At 43.7% G+C, this 20,021-nt stretch overlaps 1 long non-coding RNA gene across 4 annotated transcripts in view; it reads left to right on the top strand.

The window, feature by feature from the left end:
• Positions 1-20,021, top strand: part of LOC114900628 — a 73,101-nt gene that overhangs the window by 50,649 nt on the left and 2,431 nt on the right. The window contains exons 1-3 of one of the 4 annotated variants that reach the window (XR_003794899.1): positions 2,236-14,180; positions 14,424-15,329; positions 15,627-15,779. This is a non-coding gene — a long non-coding RNA (uncharacterized LOC114900628). Of the gene's footprint in view, positions 1-2,232; positions 14,181-14,423; positions 15,780-20,021 lie in introns of those variants that run through there. The other 3 variants (XR_003794901.1, XR_003794900.1, XR_003794898.1) reach the window with 3 other exon arrangements.

Raw genomic sequence — 20,021 nt, 5'->3', positions numbered from 1 at the left:
GGCTGAGGAGTGAATGAGCTGAGGAAGTGGCTCACAGGAATATGGCTAAACAGAGTCACCCAAGATTTGAAACCAGATGAGGTAGAGACTTCTCTCAACCATATCGTGGGCAGGAGTGTAAGAGGCAGCTGGAAGGCTGTGGCGAAAGGACCATACTCACTTTGCTGTTTGTTCATAACCTACTTTCGCTGAATGAATAAAATCATATCTTTAATAAACTGAGGGAGCTCTCTAGAGATATAAACTTTGGTATGGAGAAGATGCAGCTAAGTGAGCAAAAGCCATCCGCCCAAATTAGAACTATCAGAAGAAAAAAGTCTTGCCAGGCACAGTGACACATAAGAAGCTGATCAGGAATCAAAGAACTAAAGGGTAAAATGTGGTGAGGGAGGTGCAAGTAATCCAAAGGTCAGGGAGGGAGATAAGATGGTCTCTGCTGCCTTGTCTAAATGCAATAACCTCTGAGACACTTGGCCTCTGAATAATCAGCACCGGCCTTAGATGATCTAGAGAGCAAAGAGGAGATGAACAAATTGCAACAGACAATCCTAGGACTTAGATTCAGAACACAGAGAACATGGGACTTGTAGTATTATTTTATTTCAAATACATTGATTTTCTGTGTGCTTTAACAAATATCAATAATTTTATAATCTTTCTGTTTTAAAAATTGAGTACAGACAACATTTTCTAAGAAGTTTTCCCAGACCGCTGGTAGGGGCTGCTACCCTACACAGCAGAAACTCTTGCTGTGTTTCTCTGTGTTCCCTGAAGGCCTATCCCTCCCTCTGTGACAGTGTTACTATGACAACGTGTCCAGTGGTTCGTCCCTTGGAGACACCGGTTGCATGTGATCCCCAGCCCTTTGGCAGAGCCCAGTCTGCAGGTCCTCCGGGCCACACTCTCGGCCTGCGTTCAGGTTTAGGTAACAATCCTAGGGCCTCAGGCCCCACAGGACTCGCTGGCCTAGGTCGGGACCCTGTTCCTACTGCAGACACCCCTGCCGCTGCTCCCAAGCTTGTTCCTGCACCCACTGCTGCTCCTGAGCTGGTGTCTCCTGGTGGGACACCAGCTGTGTTATGCAGGCTAGAAAGATCGAATGTGAGGGCCAGCACCAACTTGCAGGAAGTAAAGCTGGAAGCCCACAACTTTTTTGTGATGTGCTCAGCCTCACAAAACCTCAGCTGACTGCCTGCTGTATCCACAGAAAGCTCCACCACCTCCATTAAAATACAAGAAGGGAAGTAATCAAAGAAAATTTTCCTGTCGAACATTTGGTGACGACCAGGTATAAGGAGAGGAACAATAAAATATGAAAATGATGACGACCGTTATGCTCCCAGATGCCCTTCCTGTCGAAAACGTCCAGCTTGGAGGGTGGAGTGGGGAACTTGGTCACACAGCTGTGAGCGCAGGACAGTCCCAGGGGCAGCTCTCTTGCTTGGGGGTCCAGAAGAGCAGAGCCAGCCTCCGGGTTGGTTTCTGGGGGCGTTGGCTTCTTTGATGTCACAATAAAGCAAATGTTGGACTTTGTCAAAAATTAGAAAGCAGACCTGACTCACTTTGCTGAACTTAAAGCCATGTGGCTTCTTTGGGGACTGGGTCTGACTGTGGAAAGTCCTTAATGCCTGTAGTGGCATTTGCCGTTGAGGAGTTTTCTGCCACAGTGGCTGTGAAACCAGACCCCCAGTTGGGAAGGGGCCTCCTAACAACCCGGTCACCTTGTGTCGGCTGTCACAGGACCCTGAGATCCTATCTCCTGCCTTCTAGACCCACCACCTCCTGGGACCTGAAGTGGAGCCCCACCCCTAATGCCTACCAAGAAAGTTTTTGGGAAAATAATGTGAAACAATGATTTTATTGTTTTTGTTTAAAATAACATATTTATTATAAAAGTTCAAGTAATATAGAAAAGTACAGTAAAAAGAGTAAAAAAAACAACTCACTATGAATCCTACTGCCCAGAGACAAACATTCCCAACATTTATAAAGCATCATTAGAGACTCTGTTGGTATGTGAATAAATATAATGAAAAAATTTTATAAAAATAGGATTATACTCTGCACACCATTTTAGATGAAAAAAAATTTAATATTGTTTTACTTGAATTTAATGTCAGAAGAATTGAAGCAAAACTTAGAAATGACTAAATTGGTTGTTTCTTTCTTTCTTTTTTTTTTTTTTTGCAGTACGCGGGCCTCTCACTGTTGTGGCCTCTCCCGTTGCGGAGCACAGGCTCCGGACGTGCAGGCTCAGCGGCCATGGCTCACGGGCCCAGCCGCTCCGCGGCATGTGGGATCTTCCCGGACCGGGGCACGAACCCGTGTCCCCTGCATCGGCAGGCAGACCCCCAACCACTGCGCCACCAGGGAAGCCCTAAATTGGTTGTTTCTTTACCACAAGTTCTTAAAAGAGTCTTTTAGAATTAAAAAAAAGAATGAAAAACATTAGAAGATTGAATTTTCTATGCTTTAAAAAAAAAGACAATTTTCAATTTTAAGTAATATTTATTGATCTTCTGCTGTAAATGATGAGGAATTACCCACTCTTACATTTTATCCCATGCCCAACTCTGTCTCTTGACTTTTATTATATTCCACTGTTACTGTTTCTCTCACTTCATTTTGTTCTCTGACTGTACTTCTTTCTGTTGTATAGTTTTAGCTCTGTATTTAATGAACTCAATGCTCACCCCTTCATGTTACCTCAGTGTTACAGGTTCAATTGTATTCTCCCCCAAAAAAGTATGTTGGAGTTCTAATTCTCAAGTACCTCAGCATGGCCTTATTTGAAAATAGTGTGTTTACAAGGGTGATCAAGTTAAAATGACATCATTAGAGTGGGCCCTAATCCAGTATGACTGGTGTTCTTATAAAAGGGGAAATTTGGACACAGATATGCACAGAGGGAAGACCATATATAGAGACATAGGGAGACCACCAGGTGAAGATTGGAGTTATGCTGCCACAAACCAAAGAACGTCTGGGGCTACAAAAGCTGGAAGAGGCAAGGAAGGATCCTTCCTTAGCTCCTTCAGAGGGAGCATGGACTTGCCCTCACCTTGATTTCAGAATTCTAGACACCAGAAACGTGATACAATATTTTTCTAAGCCATCCAATTTGTGGTGCTTTGTTATGGCAGCCCTAGGAAACTAATGCACCTAGGTTCTCTATTCTAGAAGTTATTTTGACTCCTTCCTTGGTTGGATAGATTTCATTCAAAAGTTGTTTTTTGATAAGGCTCCTGGATGCTTTATTCCCTAAGGTTGTGCATGCCTGAGAATGTTTGTCTTTATACTTGAAGGATAACTTGGCATGTACACAACCCTTGAATTTACTTTCCTTCAGACCTTTTTAGATGTTGGTCCTCTGTCTTTTGGCATTGAGAAGAAGCCTGAAAAAACTTGATTTTTCTCTCTTTATATGGTTTATTAACTATCTGACTATCCATGTGAGATTTTCTTTATCCTTGATGTTTTATAACTTCAGTAGGATATATTCTGACATTGAAGAGTCTATATCAGTTTTTCTTGGAATGTATATGTCCTTTGTGATTTGTAGGTTCAAGTCATCTTTGTTTTAAGAAAGTTCTCTTCAATTTCATTTTTGAAAATAATTTATACTTAATTCCTTGTATTCTCCTTCTTCAGAAATGCATATGCTCCTTCAGAAATGCCAAGGATCCCATTGGTCTTCTATAACAATGGCAGTTTTCTCTAGAAACATTAACAAATCTTGGTTTTGTTGTTGCTGTTCATTTTGTGTGATTTCCCAGATTCTTTCCACTATGGTTCAAACTACAGTCAGTTATTTGTATCCTATTTTCTGTTGCATCTAATGTAGATTCCATCTTTATCAAGGTTTGCTCTTCCATTTTTATCCTGAATATACTAGCTTGCTTTTTATCTTTTACTTTCATTTTTAAAATCACTTCTTTGAATTCTTATGTCTTTTCTTTAGGGTCTTTTTCTAGAAAGATAGTGTTATCTGAAATTTCTTTGAGAATATAGAAAATTTATCTGAACATCTTTTCTGTTTCCTTGGGTAATTCTCCTTGTGATATTTATTTTTAAAGCAGCTTTTGTGTATATTCCCTTTCTCTACAATTTCTATGTGTAAATCCCATTATGGTTTCTTTTTGATTATTACTTATCATTGAATGAGGTCTACTACTGGCTGAATAATAGTATGGCAAGTAGAGAAGTTGGTGGAGGAATTAAAGTCCTTCAACTTTAACAGGTCTTATTGTCTCACACACCCTTTCAGTTATTTCCTTTTCCTTGGGGACCATCTCCTCTTAGCTCTTAGTGTTCTGGAAAGCCGTGTGACTTAGTCTCATAAGCTTCCTGTGGTGCAATCCAGTGGTCCCTGCCTCACTTGCGCCATCCCCTTGCATCACCCCACGCACTGTTGTCACACGTCTCTCTCTCTGGAGGCGAGGTCAGCAAGGTGATTCCTGCAGCCTACCTCCCCTGCCACTCTGCAGGATGAATCCCACTCTCTACAGGACATTCCCCAGTCTCTGGAGGCAGCCTGTGCTACCACATCTCAAAGATGGAATAAAGATGTCATCAGCCAACCTTCCACCGTGGACCTTTGGAAAGATATGGGTCCTGCCGTGGGTCCAAGGAGGCACCTGGCATCTCTCTTCCCTATTCCAGTTCTGATCCCACAGTAATCAGCAGGTTTACTCATGGTTTTTCATTGACAGTTTTGGTCCTTCCTTGTCTCATTGAAAACAGAGGCCTCCTCCCTTTATTTTTCATTTCTTTTGCTTTGTTCATTTGGTTTCATAAGAGGAGAGTGGAATAAATATTTTACAGGAAGCTTCTGGTCTTGAAATGCTAATTGATAATAGAATCTATAGCTTGGGAAGATTTATCTGTATTATATCTATATGTGAATATATTATAAATAGGAACATGATCTATTTTTCCATTTGTTTATATTCTTCTGCTATCTTAGTTTTAAAAGTGTCCTTGTTTATATCATGAATAGCACTCCTTAGATTCTCTTTGTTTGTTTTCAAAATGAAGATATCTTTATGACTTTTTATTTAAAAAATAGCACATGCTCATTGTAAAAATATTAAACAATACTAAAAAGAAAAATCATCGCTTCTCGGCCTTTTGGCTAAGATCAAGTGTAAAGAGAAAAATCACAGTGAAAATCACCTAAAATCCCACCATCTATACATAACTACTGTAAAACTTGTGTAATCATCTTTTGGGACATTTTCTAAGTGTATATAAATGTTTCTGTAATTTGACAAAATGAGGTCATAAATGCTGTTTTGTAAAGTTTTAAGATTTTAAAAGTTCTGTGTTAATACATTATCAATGGAAGAAATTCAAAGGAAGCAGAAAGCCCCTCCTTACTCTCTCCATCCTCTTCGCCTCTCTTGGGAAAAGCACTTGTCTTAGACTTCAGGCCTCTCTCTGTTATTCACTTACATACATTTATAAACACATGAAACATACATGATTTTTGAAAACATGAATTAGATTATACTGAATATGACTGAAATTCTAAATTCGGTATTTTCTTCTTTGTTATTATTGTGAATAGGATCTCATTTTTAATTAATATTTCTAATCAGTTCAAAGGAATTAAGCTGTGTTTTGAATATACACTGAATCTTATATTCATCCACTTTACTCAACTGTTTTATTCATATAAAGCCTCCGCATGGCTACAGTGGCCAGACGATCATTTTAGGTGGCTGGGGTGAAGGTGGGACTCATAGGGCTTCCGGTTTTGCTACTATTTTAAATAACAATGTCTGCTTTGCATTAAAGATAAAACAAGCTCTGTTTTAAATAGCTCTGTATTATGTTATTGTAATATATTTCTATTCCTCTTTTTTAAAATGAAAAGTGACTATTGAATTTTATCAAGTGCTGTTTCAGCATCTGTTGAAATCATCACATTTTCATTATTTAATCCAGTGAATTGGATGATATTTTATTGTTATTATTAATAATAGTTGCCTTTGTGTCAAACCCTTCAGTCATTCTTGGGAGCCTCTTTGGCCATAAATAAATATTAATGAAATTTGTGTATATTTTAATGTGAGATTTGTGGGTGGCTTTGATCTATAGGTGAAGATTCCCTAGACCGTGCTTCTTCCTCTTTTTATCACTATTATCCCCCTAATAAGAATTTCTTTCCTTAATTGTCCCCCATGTAATTTCAATTCCACAGATACACTGTCTATCTGTATTTGTACTGTTTGTATATCTGCACTTCCTACATAAAAGAGAGTAAGATTCTTTAGCCCCTTCAAGAACCAAATTGCTCCATTGGAATGCATGGAGCTGTCACCCCATTGTGAATGCATGGCCTAGAGTATTCTTTGTTTGTACATTACCTTTATTAGATTTCAGGATCAAGCCCCGTGTATCTTCCCATCTCGGAATGAACTATGCAATAGGTCACACTTTTCAAGGTTCAGAAACAATGTATGGAATAGTAAGAGCTGCTTTAAGTAAAGACCAAGTCTGTTCATCAGCTCCTCTCTGACATCCTAATAAAAACAGACCAAGAAATACATTTGACCTTTGTCATCACTAACAAAGTCAGCCCCAGGGCCTTCCAATTCCAGTTCAGTCCGTTCCTAGAGAGACTTTGCCAGGCAAGACTTTGTAAATTGTAGCCCACAAGCTCTTTTCTTCACAGCATCAATCTCAGGCCCTTCAGCATGTGGATCAGAGTATTTGCAATACTTAGTGGATAAGACCTAGGTTATAGGACAGGAGAGGAAACCAAGGGGTGAGGGCCTAGAATGTCATTAGACCCCTAAAGTTGTATGCATTGCTTAGCAGGAGAACATGGCAGCCATGGAGAACAAGACTCCATTGGGGCAGCTGCTTGTAAAGCCAAGAAGTGAAGCCAAGGATTGACAGTACAGTAGCTGGGTTTGAACCCAGAGAGAAGAAGTGGAGGGCAGAGGTTGGAGTCACCAGCTGAGCTGTAGATTGGGATGTTGCAATAGGTATTAAAGTACACAAGGGTGAGAGCCCCAGGCTCTGTTCTCAAAGGCTTATATTGCCTGTAGCACATGCCTCTTTTGGAGCTTCTGTCCTGTCTTAAAGGGCTAGAACTCCTTGATTTCCATTTTTCAAGGGAGGTAATTAGTCTGGGAAAGTTTGGGAGGATTTAGTATTCACCCATATTGTGGTGGACACACCCTAAGGTGACCTCCAATAAATAACACTCCTGTATAATAATCCCCTCCCGTTAGATGTAAGTGGAACCTTGTGACTTGCTTCTAACTAGTGTATCATGGTAAAGGTGATGGGGTGTCACTCCTTAATTACATATGATAGATACAGATATAGCTAGCTAGCTAGCTAGACAGACAGACAGACTGGAGAGGTTCTCCTGTTGACCTTGAAGAAGCAAAATGCCATGTTGTGAACTGCCTATGGGGAGGGTCACATGGCAAGGAGCTGCAGGTGGCCTTAGGACCTGAGGATAGCCAACAGTTAGTAAGAAGCTGGGGCCTTAGGCAAACAGCCATAAGGAAATGGATTCTGCCAACAGCCAATAAGCTTGGAAGCAGATTTTTCCCATCAAGGCACCAGATAAGAACACTGTATAGTTAACACCTTGATTACCACCTGTGAAACTCTGAGCCAGGAATCCAGCTAAGCTGTACCTGGGACTTCTGAGCCAGCAAAACTGTAAGATAATAAATACGTATTATTTTAAGCCGCTGGATTTGTGGTAATTTGTTATGCAGCAACAGAACACTGTTGCCATATATGTGTGTGTGTGTGTATATATATGTATATATATATATATATATGATCGATCTATATCTATATACCTGGACACTTCTGGTTGAGTAGATTTCTAAATTTCTTTCTCCCTCCAAGTTATTGTTCTTTTCACTCATATGTTCAAATCTTATTAGCAAATGCTTTTGTGTTCTATTCTTATTTTTAAATTTTATATATTGGTTGGTATCTCCTTTCTCAATTCAGATTTTATTGAAATGCCTTTACTTTTCAAATACTTAGCTTTTGGTTTTATTTACTGCGTCCAGAGAAATTATTTTTTACTTTCAAAATGATTTCCTTCTGCTTTTATGGTTGTATTTTCTTCTTCCTCTTTAGTCTGGCTTGTCTTTTCCTTCCTTTTCTCATATTGTCAATTGAATTCTTTCTAAAATATTCCCTTTTATCAACCACCAAAAAAGAGAAAATTTTAAATCATAAAATTTCCTAAAAGTACTGCTTTGACTACATTCCACAGAGATTACTGTGGCATGTTTTAACGAGCATTGTTTTCTGAATAAACTCCTTTTGTGTTCTTTATTTCCTTTCCAATTCAACTGTTGACTCAGTAAGTATTTTTACATTTCCAAGTAGTTGGTTTATTTTTATTTGTTTTGGTTGTTACTTTATATTTCATTCTATTTTGGCCAGAGAACGTAGCACATTTCATTTCTGTTCTTTTGGAACTAGTAGAGATTATGTCTGTGGTCTAGCATGTGGTGTATGACACCATATGGGCAATTGCCATGGACAGTTGGAAATTATACATAGTACAAGATATCCATTAATTCTGTCTCTAAGTGATTTTTTTCTCAAGGGCTGGGACAGTCTCAGGAACTAAAGTGAGAGTTGAGGAATATCTAAAACTGTATTAGCAGGGGGACTCTGGTTCCAGGCTGAGCTGGGAAGGGCACCACTCAAGGAGCCTAGGAGTGTGTTGCTGAAATAGAGGGGGAATAGTTAAGAGAATAGCTGGTGCGACAGGCCAGAGAGGTGGAGAAATAAGGTGTCACATGCACAGTGAGGCAGGTCCAACAGTAGACAAGCAAAGACGTCAAAGAGGAGATAAGGAGTGAGCGGTGGATCTCTCTGGCATATTTTGGGGTGGCATTTTCTGCTACCCTTCAAGGTCAAGAACAGCACACTGTAGGAGAGCCTGAAGTTAGGAGGAGCCGGAACACTTGTTAACTTCCACAACCTCTGCACTGGCCCTGGAGGCCTGCCAGACTTTACCTTACTTAGGAAAAATACTCCATTTGATTAATCTGCCATATTTGCATTTCTATTATTATGCAGTTGAATTCAAGCCTCACTGAGGATAGGACAGTAAAATCTCTTACTATAATTGTTTTTCTAAAATGAAATTTTCTTGTATTTATGCCCATTTTTGCTTTCTGCATTTTAGAACTATATTTTAGGGTCATATATATTCAATGGTCTTAATATTTTATTACTAAATATGTCTTTTCTATTATATGATGATCTTTTCATTCTTTTGAATACTTTTTCCTTTTATTTGGTAGGCAGTGAAAAGCAAAAAAAATTTTTCTCATAGAAGAGAGTTAAAAGTTCTGATTGTCGTTAGTTAGGACCAAATGTAGAAAAGGAAATGTTTATTGTTTGTTTTAAGTTAATTGCCCATTACTGCTAAAAAAAAAAAAAGAAATATGACTTACCACACATACTTACTTGCAAGATACAAATAAGCAAAAGACATAATGGAAAAGAGATAAGGAAATATAAAAATTAAAATAAAATATGAACCCAGGAAATGACTAAACATGATAGTAAGTGAATACAGTCAAAATTCTTCTACTGTATACAAAGCACCCCAGTTCAGATCGAAAAACAAAATCCGTTAGTAAATTATGAGGTACACTCAAAGGTTTCTTAAAAGAAAAAACCTGGAAAGTTAGATGACTATTTCTATCAAAATCAAACAGAAAGAAGGGAAAGGAGGATTTCTAGAATCATGAGTGGCCTCTGAGGGCCCCTCATCTCCTCAATCCGGTTCTCCCACGGAGAGGGGGCCACTGCCCCCAAATGCCTCGGCTCTAAGGTGTGCTGTCAGGGGTCCCTGGAGGCTCCCCTTGTAGTGCGTACAAACCTCAGTCCACCAACTCAGGTGAAGGAGAAACAGAAGCTTCTCTGTTTTCCTTGATGCAGCTGAACTTCTAGTATAGTCTCCCAGGCCATCAAGGTGTCCCGATTCATCCCAGCCATATACGGTCCACCTCCTTTTCCTCTGGGTGTCTAGTTCTGGTGGACTTCCTGTGGCATGAGGATGGCACAGCAGGTGCTCCTTGGTTGCTATGGGGACGCAGGGTCCCTGGGGACTGGGCGCCCCTCCACTGCTGTGCTGCTCTTGAGTGCATGCCAGGCTCTGTCTGCCTTGACACACTGCACACCCCCTCCCTTCTATGGGGTCTTGGCACCTCTCTGAATGGGATTCTATGTGGAAAATGAGGCACAGGCCCCCTGGTCTCAGATCCTACATGTTCATTCAGGATTTTGCTCTCTCCCTGGGGCTCTGCTCAGGACACAGGTCCCCGAACCCTCTTGTCCATGATCCACTAACATCTAAGATGGGGGTAGCAAACAGTCTAGATCCAGTTCAGGAGGTTTTTATCTGGCTCAGACAGTATTTAAAGATTCTTTTGAAAAGATTATGAACATCTTTTAAAATGAGAGTTTTGGCTTTTAGATCCAGCTACCAATTACAGGAAATGCAGAAGACAGAGGAAGTATGTTAAATGACACCAACAAAATCCAGACCGTGGAACACTCTACATGATAAAGGACCTGGCTTCATTAACAGATACATCGCAAGAGTCCAAAGGGTGGGGAGCAAACCTAGAGATGAAAGGAAACTTAAAAACATCAGTCACTTGCACTGTGTGGACTTTGGGTCCTATTTCAAACAAACTATAAAAATAAAATAATATAAAGTAAACACTTATGACCACCACGAGAAAACTGTAAATTTTAACACTGACAGGCTATTTGATTGGAAGTTATTGGAGTTTATTTAGTGATGATGTTGTGTTATGGTTTAAAAAAACATGAGTTCTTATCTTTACAGAGAAAACGATGAGTCTGGGATTTACTTCAAAATCATTCAGGACTGGGAAAGGGTGGGGTTATAGAAGAGACGAAATTAGCCATGAGTTGACAATTGTTGAAACTCAGTCATGGGTACAAGGAAGTTCATTATACTAGTTTGCCTAATTTTACATATGTTTTGAAATTTGCCATAGTGACTTTCTTTTTTCTTTTTTTTGAAGGAGACCTTCCACATAAAAATTCTGATTTTGGATTCTTTTGGAAAAATGGAAATACCTGGTAACACTAGCCCAGACCTCCACCGTGTAACAACCAGCCAAATTGAGAAGTGTTACAGGAACATGCCGTCCAGGGAACCACAGACCCCACCACTCCCTGGTGCCCTTAAAGCCCACTTCCTGTATCTGTGCTTCAGCCTCAACATCAGCCTCTGGTTTGCAATCCATAAGAACTTTCCTTTCCTTCCTTCTGGGCCTTCACTCTCCTTCACTGGGCCCAGCCATCACGGGTCAGGTCGGGCTGGGCCAAAGTGGGTGCTTGACTTTCCCTTCCTTTTCATGATGTTTTTCTACCAAATCATTTTTCTGTGCTCTGAAACCTTTTTGGTCCCCCAAGAGTGGAGGATTTTGAAACTCAAAAGCCAGAAGGAGACACTTCTCCCTCCTCCATCCCCTCCGGGGCAGTGCTTCATATCACATCCCTTCCCTGAGGGAGTGTGAAAGAACAGCCTGAGGCTTTAAAAGGGGAAACAGCAGACCAGGATGGGAAGGAAACCAGGGGGGACATTTGGTTAAGAAGGAGATATGGCTCTTAGACATATCAGATTTGCAAATATTAAAAAGTTGGATGATATCAAGTGCCACCAAAGGTGAAGGAAAGCAGAATATCTCATAGGAATGTTAACTAATCTTTCTGGGAAGCAGATTGAAAGTGTTAAGTGATGTGGAATATGGGCCACTCCTACAACCCAGTACTTGGGGATGCTGAGCCCAGAGACATTCTTGCCCGAGCCCCCAAAGAAACATGTGTGGATTTGTTCTTGTAGAATTGTTTGTAATAATGAAGATTTGGAAACACCTAGAAGTTTATTCATAGGAAAGTAGTTACATAAAAGGTTATATGAAAATGCTGAGTACCATTCAGCAGATGAAAGGAATGCTCTGGTCCATATTTACTTATATTAACTGGGAGCCATCTCAAAATCTCATAGTCTTGACTGGAAAAAAGTGAGAAAAGAATGACATGTTTATCAAAGACTACTTAAGCATATTTTTAAAAATATGCACAAAATAATACCAATATTGGGCCTAGATACACATAGAAATATAGATTGGCCAGACACAAAGAATCACAAGGACGTAAGAGGAGAAAAATGAGATTGGGGATGGGGTGAAGGGGTCAAGAAAATAAAGTAAAATAAAAGTGAGCCCTGCATATGCTAATAAAGATGGTATGCATGTGGCTAATTGATCCTGAGCAAAGGAGGTCTCGGCAAACAGAAAACTACAGCAAAACAAAACATCAGTTAATGTTTAAAATATTAACCTGATGCCTGTGGAAAGAGAACTCTGTGAATAACCGGAGGTCTGATGAGTGCCCAGAGGTGACCGAGCAGTCCTGCAGTCCCTGTGATTCCCTCCGACTGATCTCCTGCTGGGGTCACTCCATAGCTTGGCCTTGAGTTGCTTTTATCCACAGACTTTCAGCCTCCCAGCACCGCTGACTACTCTCAGGAAAACTGTTGGATCACGAGATTTTCCCACAGAGATCGTCACCATGGGGTATTTTCAACCTGTTATTAACCTCAAGTTCCTCCAGCAAAGTCAGGATATCCCGGGAACAAGTACTCCTCCAGCCCCTGAAGCCTCCTTTTTAATGCGCCTTCAGTACCCAAAACTTTCTCAGAGTGTTATATGAGGTCCAGCTTTTTTTGCTTGGGGTGTGGAGGACAGAGGTGAGCGGCTCTGGCCAGCAGCTCTGTTTCCCCTTGAAGCCCCACTCTTGGGGAGCGAAAGGGAGAAAGAGAGACAAGGAGCTATTTGCTGTCTCCCTAATCCATCCTTCTCTCTCTTCCTCTTCCCCTCCCTCCTTTCCTTAGAAACATATATTCAGTGCTGAGTGTGCACAAGGCACGTGGCAGCCCCCATTGAATCTGGCATTGTCCCCTGCCCTCAAGGAGAGTCAAGTCCGGGGGGGAGCAAGCGGTGAGTGTGGTCAAGCATGGTAGGGATTTGTGAGGGGCGAGGGAGCTATGAGACCACAGAGGCGGGCAGCTATATCACATGGGAGGCTTCTTGGAGGTGGTCCTCCTTGAGCTGAGTCTGAAAGGGTAAATAGAGGTAACAAGAAGGAGAATAATGGGGGAAAGGTATTCTATTGCAATGGCTGGGAGGCATGAAACAGCAGGACACAGAGGGAGCTGTCAGCAGTTCCTCATGTCTGGATTTGGGGCTCCGGAAGAGCCTTGGGTGCTAGGACTTCGCTCATGTTCTATCTCCTCCCTGAAGCCTGCAGAACTGCCCCAGTCCTGCCAGATCCCCCTCCTCTGAAATCTTGGACCAACCTTTTATAATTGCATGTTCCCCTACTGTTATGGGGTGTGTGTGTGTGTGTGTGTGTGTGTGTGTGTGTGTGAGAGAGTGAGTGTGACGGTTTTGTTTCCCAGTCTCAGCTTGGAGAGGGGCCCACAAGCCCAGGGTTTCTCCCACCCAGTGCCTTGCATCCAGCCTTCACCCCACCGAGAGGGTGGCTCACCCAGTTCCGAGTGGATGTACTGTTCAGTGGGGAAGCAGACTGAGGCAGTGGTAGCAGCACCAAATCCCACATCGTGCGTTGGGTTTTCAGCCTGAGCGGCTTCTGTAGGGATATGTCTGACCGGGCTGTCATCTGGGCCAATGCCCAGGTGAATGTTCTTCTCAGAGGGAGACCTGAAAGCCCTGGTGTTCAGCCTCTCAGATGGTGCCCAGTGAGCCCCACCTCCCGGTTTTCATGGTCTTGTGCAGTCTCCTCCCACATTGTGTCAGGATTGATCGGTATGACCAACAAAATACAGCAGATTGATGGCATATGCCTTTGAGGCTAGCTCAATAAAAGACACTATGACTTCTGCATTAGTTTCTGTCTTGGACTGCTCACTCTGGAAGAAGCCAGCTGCCATGTTGTCAGGACACACAAGCAGCCCTATCAAAGGTCCATGTGGTACAGAACCAAGGCCTCCTGCCAACAGCCATGAGAGGAGCCATCTTGCATGTGGACCCCCAGCTCCAATCAAGCCTTCAGATGACAGCAGCCCCGTTCAACATCTTGAGACCTTGAGCCAGAACAACCCAGCTCAGGTGCTTCCAAATTCCTGACTCTTAGACTGTTAGAGATGATAAGTGTTTATCATTTAAGTCATGAAGTTTGGGGTAATTTGTTACATAGTGATAGATAACTAACACAAAGCACTCGGCAATACTGTGTGGCTTTTCCTGCTATGGGTTTGGGGGTTTCCTGGCTGGGGTTTTGCCTCCTCTGACAGCAGAAATATGAGGGCTCCCAAAGGTCACAGCCACTCACCCCATTCCTTCCTTCCACAGGTGCTTCCCTTGATGGGACCAATAGCCCAGCAGCAGATGCAGAAGAACTCTCCTCTGAACTTTCCTTATCTGCCTGGCACAGAACATGGAGAATCAGCAGCCACCACCCCACCTCCACCCTCCAGCTGGTCTCCAGTCAGGGAGGCACCGACCTTGGGCACCAGGACATTCCCAAAGAAATTGTGTAAACAAGCCTCATCAGAGCCTTCCATCCTTTGAAGCCCTCCCCCTCCCCCACCCGCTTTTGTTAAGTTGGTATATGAACCTTTGCCTCTGGTTCCTCAGTGAGTTACTCATTACACAGTGCTCCTGCACTCAGTGTGTGCATAAACTTTGTCTTTTCTCCTGTTAATCTAGCCCCTACCCCCTACCCCCAACCCTCGAACCTAAATTGGTAGAGAAAAAAGTTTTTCCTCCCGATACTCTGTAATCAAAGGAATCCCCAGGGGAAGCTCTGGAGCCCTTTGCACTGAGTTTGCTCTCTGGTCACGTGAACTTTCCTTAAGAACAGCCACCTCTGCAGGGCAGCTGCCCCAGGGAGTCTCAACCCCACACCCCAGCACAGGTGGCCAGGGGCCCCCAGAAACACAACTGCTGGACCTGAGGTCACAGCAAGGGCAAACTCTGACTTACAGAAGCTGCATCTCCTGGTCTGTAGCAGCTTCTTTTCAGATTTTGGCTTATTTAGCAAACACTTAGTGCTTGCTCTGTGCTAGGCTCTGTTTTAAGTACATTAAGTCATTTAATCCTCATAACAACCCTATGAGGTCAATGCTATTGTCTTCATTTTACAGATAAGAATCCTAAGGCACAGAGAGGTTAAGCAATTTGCTCAAGGTCACACAGCGAGTAGTAGCAGCATAGGAATTCACACATGGGCAGCCTGGCTGTGCACTCTGTCCTGAGGTAAGAATTGTCCATTCGGTGATCATTCTGTGCCACTGGGGCACTGTTTCTCGGCCAGGGCTCCTGGGGCTGGACAGGGTTATGTGTTTGAGTTCTGGCTATAGGGAATCCAGAGGTCCACCTCCCAGCTGGGCATGGCCTCCTGAGGAAGCCAGGCTACATCCTTACTAGGGAAAACCACAGGGGTTTACCTTCTGAGGTCAACCTCTGTACTCAGTCCTGAGGGTCTGCCTGAGGCCTGCCTGGGGCAGGAGGATATCCTCTCTGACCACGCTCATTCTTGCCTTCTCCCCTTAGCTCAGCCAGGCACCTGCGGAGAGACCCTCACACTTCCCCGTCTGCCTACACCAGTGGTTCTCAACCAAGAGCAATTTTGCCCCCCGAAGGACATGTGGTGATGTCTAGAGACATTTTTGATTGTTGTGACCGGAAGGCTGCTACTGGTACCTAGTAAGTAGAGGCCAAAAATGGTGCTAAACGTTCTGAAATGCACAGGATGAGGCCTCACAACAAAGGGCTTACCTGGTCCAAAAGGTCAGCAATGCCGAGGTTGAGAAACTGACCGGGGCCCATCTCACAGCCTCCTTGAGGCTGAGGACCCTCCACCACACACACATACACACACACGATCTGATTTCTGTTACAGTGGTGGTCCAGGGTCCTGGGGGTGGGGGCAACATGCATCCTCACCTCAGCATCTCTTAGAGGCCACCTCAGAACATGAAAGACTCAGTTTGCACTGCAGCTACAAGTTTTTGGAAATAAGAATTTTGAGGCACTGACAAATGTAGCTGATGTTCTTTTGTATCAGGCTCTGTGCTAAGTAAGCATTTCACATATTTTATCTTAGGAAATCTTCATAAACCAGTCTTAGATGCTATTATTATCCCTATTTCAAAGATTGGGAAACTGAGGCTGAAAAAGGTTAAGGAACTCACCCAAGGTCACACAGCTAATAGGTGACAGGGCCAGGTTTCCAGCTGACCCATGCAGACCGATGGCACAGATGTACATACCCAGGCAAAGTAAAGATAGCAAGTTTCCAGGGAGAGCCCACCTGATGCCCACCCTGGGCCTGCCGGAGGCCAGGGGTTTGGTGCCCTCCCCTGGGACGGAGGGATCCAGCACCACTCCACTGCACAGCTGCAACCAAGACTCTCCGAGCTGGGCAGAGAGCAGCTTGACCTGCCATGGTTCTTAAAGAGGGAGGAGTGGAGAGAAGGCAGAGGTGGGTTTGTTTTGTACAGGGACAGTAAAGACAGAAAACCCACCGGGAAGAGATGGGCGAAGAAGCCAGGCTTGGGAGCTCTTTATTATTTACTGTAGCAGGGGAAAGAATGGGAAGCTTCTTTCTAAGCCATAAATGCCGTCCTTTGATCCCTGTGCCTATCAGAGATAAATGAGTCACTTAGGCCTCAGAAATTAATGATTGTTCTAATTATTACCTTAAGTGACCTTCCAGCAGTAGTAATTCTCACCACTCCCTGCAAAGTAGCTGTGTCGGGGTTTGACCAGGGTTGGGGAAGAGGCTGGACCGAAGTGGGGAGAGTTCCTTTGGTGACTGGGCTCAGTTTGCAAAGAGGAAATCAGCCTCAGCTCTTCAGGCCAGAGAACAGTTCGACCCAGACCCCAGCTTCTGGGCTCTGCCTTCTTCTTTGCCTTCAGGGCCCTGTTGAACCCTGACCCCACTGAGAGGGTTGGACCAGAAGCGTGTGCAGAGCTCCAGGGCCATCTGAAAGCAAGAGGTCGTTTGGTGCAAAGTTAACACGACCTTCCGCAGGCCCCTTCCCATTCAGATTCAAGGAAGAGCTTTGAAGTTTCCTTTGTGTGCATGTTTTCATAGCCCGATCCTGCTGTACTGGAATTAGCCTGCAGCCCTGCCCATCCCTGGAGATTTATTCCCCAGCTACAAAAATCTTAGAAAAATACTGCAAGCTCCACCCAGCATCCCCAAGCCACTGGCTGCTTTTTCCTCAGGCTAAAATACAAAGGAGACCTCAGAACCACCACCAGGAGACATTTTGTACGTGTTTATAGTTTCTCTAGAGTCATTCCGATGACCCCTTAGAACCGGATCTCGGGGCAAAAGCTTCCAAGATGTGCGTGCTGGGAGGTGGGGCGAACGTGGTAAGAGGAAGGGTGAGAGAACAGATTGTCCCTGAAGCTGCCAAGGGCCAGGGCAGTACCAGCAGGGTCCAAAGAGAAGAAAAAGCAGGTGGACTGAGCCTTTCCAGTCGTACCCCATGAGCCAACCACCGCACTTTGTGTAGACAAACATCAGTCTCAGGAATCTGTGTTGCTCTGAGCGTCACAAAAGGGCCTCTGCTATCATATTGCCCAACCCCACCAGAAGGTCTGTAAGTTGGTATTGAAGAAGGGGGGTGGGGCAGAGGGAGGGGGAGTGGAGGAAGAAGAAAGACTGAAACAGATAGACGGACAGACAGGGAGGGAGGGAAGCCCGGAATCCCAAAGCAGCCTTAGATTTTGCTTACCTGATTTGCTTTTCAGAGTAAAGACTCTGAGCAATGGTGCCATCTTGTGGTCATGAGGAGGAATTACAACCAGTCTCTTCTCTCCCTCCCCCCACATCCCTCCCTCCCTCCTTCCCTCCATCCCTTTATCCCCCCCCACCTCTGTCTCTCTCTACTGGGTACATAAATAGATCACATAATGGGAAGTACTAATAAGTGTAAGGAAGAGAAATCTGGCAGGCGAATTGTAAGGCCATTTCAGGTAGTAATTGACCAGGCACAACTATTATTAAGCGGCTGACATTTGCTCAGAGGCCTGAAGGGGGCGACGGAGCAGGCCGAGTGCATATCCGAGGGAAGAAGGAATCGCCAAGTGTAAAGGATGCAAAGGCCTGAAGCCTCTGTGTGGATCTCCTCAGGGCTGTGGTTCTAGCAGAAGCAGCTTTAGGAGATGACACACGAAATGATCTAGGGGTCTAGAGTCTAGGGGCTAAGAATAGATCTGACATGTATCCCTTCTCTGGCCAGCCCTGTTGTCAGCATCCAAAGATACCTTTAGAGAAATCCACCTGCCCAGGGCCCACAGAGCACGTGGGGTGGCCATGCTCTAGGTCCACAGTCAGGATCTTTTCTGGCTCCCATCCTTCCAAATCCAGAAGCTGACTTTCTCCCGCCAGATGGAGAAGCTTAATTAACATACAACAAGAAAATTACAATTTCTAGAGCCTCAAATAAAAGATGCCCCTAAAACTCCATAAAAATGGAACTGACCCCATTTCTTAGGGCTTCAGTTCTGCTTCCTTTTTTTTTTTAGAAACATTTAATTTTTTAAAAACAAAGTAATATATATTCATAGTTTAAAAGTCAATAGTATTACGATGTTCATAATAAAAAAGAGCATCCTTTCTACCTCCCAGTCCCCTACTCCAGAGGCAAGCACGTCTAGTCTTCCCCTATTTGAGAAGCTGACTTTTGATGTGAGAAATCCAACACGCTTCACTGTCTGGGCCGGTGTTTTCTTTCCCCAAATTGTTGGACTCCCTTATGTGGCCAATGGTGATCCCACGACTCTGCCTTTGCTTATATCAAACAGTCCAGATCTCCAGCTGAATGACATGTCCACTAAGAACGCAAAGGTGAAATAAAAAAAGAGCAGCTCTTTCTGAGAGAGAGAACGCCCAAGTGTTCGAGACCTGCCTACTGGCCAGTTCATGTTCCGGGCTGGCCTGCTCTGCCCCTTGCTCATTTCACAAATGGTGCACAGTGTCCAGGTGTGTTTTGCTCCATTTCCAGGTTAATAGAGCACAGTTTGCAGCTGTGCTTACAAAATATCACCTGGAACATTATTTGGGGGTAGGGCGTGGGTTGCTAAGCTTTTTTCTTTATTTCTGTAGGTTTATATTCTCTGTAGGCAGGGAGCCAGCTGCTTACAAGTAAAACTGCTCCAAACTAGATTGCTATCAGAGCCCATTTGGTTTTGCTTTTCCAGCATATGAGTCAACAAGAATGAGTCAGATGCTTCCTGAGTGGCCTCTGGGTAGATGAGGTGACTGTTTCATCAGGTTACTTGACTCAGAAGGTCAGAAATGCCCGCAACAAGAAACCCTAGGACTTGATAGCTTTTTTTCAGTGTTTGCATTCACAGTCCTGTGCAGGGGCCCCAGTCTTTTCCCTGAGAGCCTTCGGTAGCCTGGGTGGTCAGGTCAAATGACTGCTACCAAAATAAAAAAACAAAACAAAACAAGACCCACGGGAATGTTACAAAACAGTGAATTTAGTCTTTTCATTTTTGTGGTTTTGGCGACTGCTTTATTTGGGTATGTTCTTGATGGTTGATGGTTTCAGAGGATTCTATCCAAGTGGAAGTCCTCTGATGAGAAAGTGTAAGTTGTTCCTTGTAACATTCCCCATGTTAGGGAACTTGGGCTGACTGTAGCTCCAAGCTCTTGCTCTGGGCTCTTCAGGGTCAGTGTCTTCTGCTCAGGTAAGTTTGGCAGATTTGCTTTGCTTTTAATAAGTTTGTTTAATAAGTTTGTTCAGGTAATACTGTCTTGTTACAGAGCTACCCAGGGGGCATCTGACTGGGTCTGGGGAAAGGCCCTGGGAGACGCTTCCTCTCTGAGCCTGTACCTCGGCCTGTGTGTAGGGAAGGCAGGTTGGTCACTGCTGCCTCGAAGCTAACCCAGCCTTACCTGGATCAGAAGCTATAATAGACTCACTT

Source organism: Monodon monoceros, unplaced genomic scaffold (genome assembly GCF_005190385.1).
Source record: "Monodon monoceros isolate NGI ecotype Baffin Bay Population unplaced genomic scaffold, NGI_Narwhal_1 Super_Scaffold_19, whole genome shotgun sequence".
NCBI classification, from domain to species: Eukaryota; Metazoa; Chordata; class Mammalia; order Artiodactyla; family Monodontidae; genus Monodon; species Monodon monoceros.
The sequence above is the reverse complement of the archived record's forward strand: the minus strand, read 5'-3'. Positions and strand labels throughout refer to the sequence as shown.